Source organism: Gavialis gangeticus, unplaced genomic scaffold (assembly GCF_001723915.1).
Source record: "Gavialis gangeticus isolate Ggan-Ray unplaced genomic scaffold, GavGan_comp1, whole genome shotgun sequence".
In the NCBI taxonomy this organism is placed as follows: domain Eukaryota; kingdom Metazoa; phylum Chordata; order Crocodylia; family Gavialidae; genus Gavialis; species Gavialis gangeticus.
The window spans coordinates 28,606,464-28,613,471 of record NW_017729033.1 but is presented as its reverse complement, the minus strand read 5'-3'; positions in this window follow the sequence as shown (position 1 = coordinate 28,613,471).

Genomic DNA, 7,008 nt, shown 5'->3' with positions numbered 1-7,008 from the left:
AGCGGACACACGTGCGGGATAACGCGGCTTAATGGAGGGCGCCCCGACTTCTCCCCTGCGGGGATGCACTGTCTCGTCCCCACCCAGCTACACGAACTTCACTCCTGCTGGCCCAGGCTTTGAACTGGTATCCCACCGGAAAATTGCCTTTTTGCAGCTTCACTGCTCCACAGCCGGGTGGGTGGGAAGCCGGTAGGACCCAGAGAGTCCTAATGAACAGACCCAGAGAGTCCTAATGAACGGATCTGTGTCGTCATGGTGAGAGGTGGGCAGCGCGTCCGGTGCTTTTCAACGTCTTCATCAATGATTTGGATGTGGGGGTGAAGAGCTCACTTTGTGGATGACACCAAGTTATGGGGAAGCGTGGTCACGCTTGAAGACAGGCTGCAGAGACAGGCGGACCTAGGCAGGCTGGCAAGTTGGGCAGATTGAAACCAGATGAAGTTCAACATTGAGAAATGTACAGTGCCCCACCTGGGGATGAACTATCCCCTGCAACCCTACAGGTTTGGTGGCGCCAAACTGACCAGCGCCACAAACAAAAGGGACCCAGGGGTTATAATTGATCACTATGAATATGAGCTGATAGTGCGACACTGTAGCTAGCAGGGCAAATAATACTCTGGTATGCATCAACTGATGAAGCTCCTGCAAAACCAAGGAAGTGATTCTTCCACTTTACTCTGCACTGGTGAGCGCGCAGGTGGAGTACTGTGTCCAGTTCTGGGCGCTGCACTATAACAAGGACCTGGTAACGCTTGAGAGAGTCCAGAGAAGGACCTCCCATATGATCAGAGACTTGCACAGCAAACCATACAAGGAAAGGCTGAAGGACCTGGGACTGAAAAAGAAAAGACCAAGGGGGTACTTGGTAGCAGCTTATCACTCCATCAGGGGAGTACACATCAAGGGCTGGGTGAACAACTGGGGCAAACCAGGAGTAATGGCCACAAACTCCTGGACGACCGTTTCAGGCTCAGCATTAGGAAAACCTTCTTGGCAGTCAGGGTGTCCAGACTGGAATGAGCTCCCTCCAGAGGTGGTGCAATCACCCACCCTGGAAATTTTCAAGAGGAGACTGGACGTTCAACTTGCTGGGGTCACCTGACCCCAATTGTCTTTTCTGCCTGGTGCAGTGGGGCTGGACCTGACTATCTTGTGAGGTCCCTTTCAGCTCCTTACAATCTATGAATCTATTAAATCTAGGACCAGGGCTACTGCTGAAGCCCCTGCTACATGTTATTTTACAGTTTCCTGGGCAATAAATGTAGAGGGGGCACAGGTGCAAAGCAATTAACTGGGCAATAAATGCAGACCAGCTACCTGTGCTAGTCATTATCTTGTGACTGGACAGCTACAAAAGAGAGTGAACCAGCTATAAAGTTAGGCCTCTGCTACACGTTACCTATATTGTGTAATTCACTGGTTAATCACCTACATTTAGACTAGCCCACATCCAAAGTAATTATGCTATAAAATGACTATCCAGCTATAAAAAAGAACCAATCAGCTACAAAAAAAATAGTGCTTGAAAATGTATAACAGCTCTATAGCCATTTTCCATCCAGCTTCATTTTGAACAGATAGAAGGACCCATAGTGATTGAAAACATGTGAAGGCCCTGTGGTTCCTTACATATATTAACCGCTTAATTGCACAATTAATTTAGACTGGCCACACATTTAAAAGTTATTACTACATGATACAAAATGATTAGCCAGCTATAAAAAGAGCCAACCAGCTTTAAAGTTAGTGCTTCAAAGTGTGTAATAACTCTACAGTTGGTTTCTGTCCAGCTTTAATTAGAACCTGCAGCAAGGCCTTGTAGCAATTTTCTATCTAGCTTTAATTTGAATGTGTGCCAGGTCCCTCAACTCTCACATTTTCAATATGGACTTTTGTTTCTGGAACTGAATATTTGTGTTGGTATTGTGAGGCCAGGTAAGCCATAGCCAGGATGAGTGTTTGTCCCACTGAATACAGGCACACAAGCACACTCAGGCCACAAAATGAAAACACAAGAGTTCTGTTCACCAGGGGGTTTTCTTGACATCTGGGCTCCTAGTGTACAGGTAACAGTATCCTGCTTGCCTGCTGCTTCTTTGCAGGGCAGCTGGATGTCAGAGGCCCAATCTTTACATGGAAACATGAAGATTCTTTGTATTTGTAGGCAAATGACAACTAAAAATGCAAGCACATAGTGTAAGAACATTACCAGCCTAGACGCATCAATGAGCAGTGATAGAAATCATCCTTGAGGGATTGCATGTGACCAGCCCAGATTTCACAACTCTTGAGCCAACTGCAGAAATAAATGTTGATTTTGCCCTGTTGTTATCCAATCACATTCATCTAGTTTTTGCAATGTGCATAGCATGTAATGAGGTATGGAGTAGCATAACCTTCTGCACATTTTTGCTTAACCCGTCTCATCACACTTTGGTTTCAACTAGCCACCCCCCATTTTTTGTGTGCCATTCTCTGCAGGCAAATGTGCCCTCTCCAGTCTGTGGTGAGCCATGGCCCACCATAATGTGACCAGTCTCCTTTTCCTACTGAAATTTTATTTTCTATTCAAATTTCTCTTCCTACTTTGCTACTCCATAAAAAGCAATGAAATCTTTGTGCATATGCAAAAAGAACAGGGAAGGGAGAAAGCAGATTTAAAATGAAAGCAATATGTTTTCCCTAGGTCCTTGTCTACTTTTAGAAAGGAAACAAAATGCCAGCATTTAGTCCCTCCTGTGGTATTCATCTAAGCCACACAGTGCTATAATGCCTCCTGAAGTATAGTCAGCAATGTATTACTACATTTAGACAATGTATGTCCCTGGGCCAAACATTTACTGGATGTGCACTTGTTTTCTAGGAACTGAAAAGGTTAATAAAGATAGATGAGCTCATGACTAAGAATGAGGAAATGAATACAGCTGTATCAAACTTGTTTCATCCAACTTCTTATAGTTCTACCAACTGCATCATCCACAAAATGCACATCAACCCTCATGACCAAATATTTTAGCAAATAAAATAGACCTTAGCACTTCAGCAGTTTTATTTTCTTATACTCTTTTGGGAAAAATTGCCCAGCCCATCATATGAACTGGGAAAGTAATGACTCTACACTAAGAGAGCCTATCTGAAGTGAACCGAGGCCAAAAACTGGCTGATTAAAAATCACTCATTGTAACAGTACTGCCTTACATTGATGTAGGTCTTTTAATTCAGGCATCAAAGCTACTTCACAAACTCTCAGTGTAGAAGTATCTTATTCAGTATTTTTGCTTCTTTAACAAACAGGGACCCGATATCATCCCCACTAGTGTAAAGCTATCGTGTATATAGAGGCTGGTGACTTGCAGCAAAATAACTATTAATTCAATTTCAAATCACACTTTTTGTCCCATCATTGTATGTCTGTGTGTAGTCACTTAGAGACCTTATAAGGTATCTAACACCTAAAAGCTTGTCTAACAGCTCTCCCAACTATATATTTAATAAAATATCAAATAAAAAAAAAAAAAAAAAATCACAAAAAAGCCTTGCTTCTCAGCATTCCCTGGACTATCACAGCTAAAACAACACTCCAACTTCTCCCTGATCCAGCACTCAGATTGTCTATACACATACTCTGTGGTGGGGAGGTGTGCGGAGAAGGGTGTTTAAAATAGAGCAGCTCCTGGACAACCGTTCTAATTAAAATGCGCCAGCGTCATGTGTATTCAGCACCCCATATTTCAAAATGGCTGCAGGAGCACTTTAACTAAAGCTCGTTTGATGCGTTTTAGTTAAACCATCCCCGCTGCTATTTTGAAATGCAAGACACTGAATACATGTGATGCTGCAGCATGCTGCAGCATTCTAACTAGAATGGCCCAGCAGACTCAATTAATCGAGTTTGCTCCAATGCGTTCTAATGTGTTCCAATGCACTCTAATTGAAATGCGTTGGAGCATGTGTATAGGCACCCTCAGAGACTGATTTAGGAGCATCCACCAACAGGGTCCAGTGTAACCAGATTCATTTCAATATTTTTTTTGTTAAATTGATAAAGGTAACAAGAAGGGTTTCTACAAATACGTTAGCAACAAGAGGAAGGTCATGGAAAATGTGGGTCGCTGACTGAACGGGGGAGGCAACCTAGTGACAGACAAGGAAAAGGCTGACATACTCAACGCCTTTTTTACTTCAGACTTCACAGGCAAGGTCAGCTCTCAGAGTACTGCACTTGGTAGCACAGTTTGGGGAGGTGAGAAACCGTCAGTGGTGAAAGAACAGGTTAGGGACTATTTTAAAAAGCTGGACATGTACAAGTCCATGGGGCTGCATACAGTACATCCGAGGGTGCTGAGAGAGTTGGCTGATGTGATCGCAGAGCTGCTGACCATTATCTTTGAAAACTTGTGGCAACCGGGGGAGGTCCTGGACAATAGGAAAAGGGCAAATATAGTGCCCATATTTAAGAAGGGGAAGAAGGAGGATCCAGGGAACTACAGATCAGTCAGCCTCACCTCAGTCCCTAGAAAAATCATGAAGCAAGTTCTCAAAAAATCCATTTCTAAGCACTTGGAGAAGGAGGAGGTGATTAGGAACAGTCAGCATGGATTCACCAAGGGCAACTCATTCCTGACCAACCTGATTGCCTTCTATGATTGTGACAGGGTGCTGTCTTTGGCTGCATTTTTTTTTTGTAGGCTGATGAGTGGGCACACGTCAAGTCTTGCTGAATTCCTCCCGTGGGGATCAGCTTCCCCCGCTTTTACTCCCATGCCACGACTTGGTGTTACTTGGTTCTTAAAAAGAGGGAGGCTGACCCAAAGGTTCCCAGACAGGCTCTAGGCTCACCACCTGTAGGATAATGAGCTGCTGCCTTAAGGACAAAATACATGCTCCTACCTCCACTTGACATGCCCCATGCCTCACAGATATTTTTATAATTTTCTCCTTAAGTTGGGGTCTCAGTCATTGTGGGTTTACCCCCTCTCTCTCTAGCTAGGCCTGTCAGTCAAAACCCACTAAGCAGGGCTTGATGCTGAGACACTAGCTCTCTAACCCGCCCAGGCTCAAGGCCCTCTGTTTCATACTCTCCACTACACCAGGCCTACTGGCCCTTCTACACTGCACCCCTGTGGTGCCAGGCTATTGGGGCCTCAGCCCCCTCTGTCTTTGCCCCTCTTTCTGTGGTTAGGGGCATTCACCTAAGTCCACCCACTAGGACCTGGCTTCAAGGCTCCTAACTTCCCTTCAAGTGACTCTGGGCTCGTGGCCCTAGTGCAGCAAGACTTCTTAAGCCCTGTATTATGGTGCCCCTCAGCATTAATGAGGCCTCCTCCTCCCCTGCAGCCTCAGCCACAAACCACCGGCTTTAACATTAAACATAAACCATAGGCCCCTACGGCTATATAACAAAAATAAAAATAAGAGAGGCAAACTGCCCACTTGCATGCAATTGTGCTTCTGTCTCACAGCGTGGTGCAATCTTCTCAAGGAGACTACTGCAGCTGCTCTATAGTCATCAGGAGTGTCTCTCTCTCTCTACTGCCTCTCAGGCCTTCTCCACTTGAGGTTTATATGGTTCTGGCCTTTCCCTTCCTGTCACCTGATCAGCTGGGGGGCTCAATCCTTAACCCCTGCTCAACTGGGTGGCTGTGCCCAGAAGGCCCTGGATTTAAAGAGGCCACCCTGGTTCCTGATAACAGGGCTGCTCTGCTTCCTGGTAACAGGGCTAGGGTTCCCTGTTACAATGATGAGATAACTGGCTCTGTGGATGTGGGGAAAGCAGTGGACATGATATACCTTGACTTTAGCAAGGCTTTTGATGCCGTTTCCCACAGCATTCTTGCAAACAAGCTGAGGAGGTATGGGTTGAATGGACTGTAAGGCAGATAGAAAGCTAGCTGTATTGTTCAGCTCAGCAGGTAGTAATCAGTGGTTCAATGTCTAGCTGGCAGCTGGTATCCAGTGGAGTGCCCAAGGAGTAGGCCCTGAGTCGAGTTTGTTCAATATCTTCATTAATGATCTGGAAGATGGGATGGAGTGCACCTTCAGCAAGTTCATGGATGACACCAAGCTGTGGGGAGTAGTAGATATGCTTGAGGGTAGCACTAAGATTCAGAGTGACCCAGACAAATTGGAGGATTAGGCCAAAAGGTATCTCATGAGGTTCAACAAGGACAAATGCAAAGTCCTGCACCTAGGACAGAAAAATCCCATGCACTGCTGCAGCCTGGGCACTGACTGGCTAAGCAGTCGCTCTGCAGAAAAGGACCTGGGGGTTACCCCGGCAGTAAAACAGATATGAGTCAGCGGTGTGCCCCATTGCCAAGAAGGCTAACAGCATACTGGGCTGTATTAGTAGGGGTGTTGCCAGCAGATCAAGGGAAGTAATTAGTCTGCTCTATTCTGCACTGGTGAGGCCATATCTGGAATACGGGGTCCAGTTTTGGGCCCCCCACTATAGAAAGGATTTGGACAAGTTGGATAGAGTCCAGTGGAGGGCAATGAATATGGCTCAGAGGCTGGGTCACATGACTTCTCAGGAGAGGCTAAAGGAACAGGTTTTATTTAATCTACAGAAGAGAAGACTGAGAGAGGATTTAATAGCAGCCTTTAACTACCTGAAGTGGGGGTCCAAAGACACTGGAGCTGTTCTCAGTGGTGATAGATGACAAAATGAGGAGCAATGTTGCAGCAAGGGAGATTTAAATTGGATATTAGGAAAAATTTTCTCACTAGGAGGGTGGTTAAGTACTAGAACAGGTTACCTAGAGAAGTGGTGGAATCTCCATCCTTAGAAGTTTTTAAGACCTGACTAGACAAAGCCCTGGCTGGAATGATCTCATTAAGGATGGTCCTGCTTTGAGAAAGGGGCTGGACCTCCTTAGGTCCCTTCCACCCCTTTTTTTCTCTGATTCTATGATAGATAAGCGTGGTGGCAAGACACCCCCAAAGGCTCCCAAAGGGGAGAGGGCAGTCCCCGTGGGCCTCAAACCCCACAAACAGCCCTCC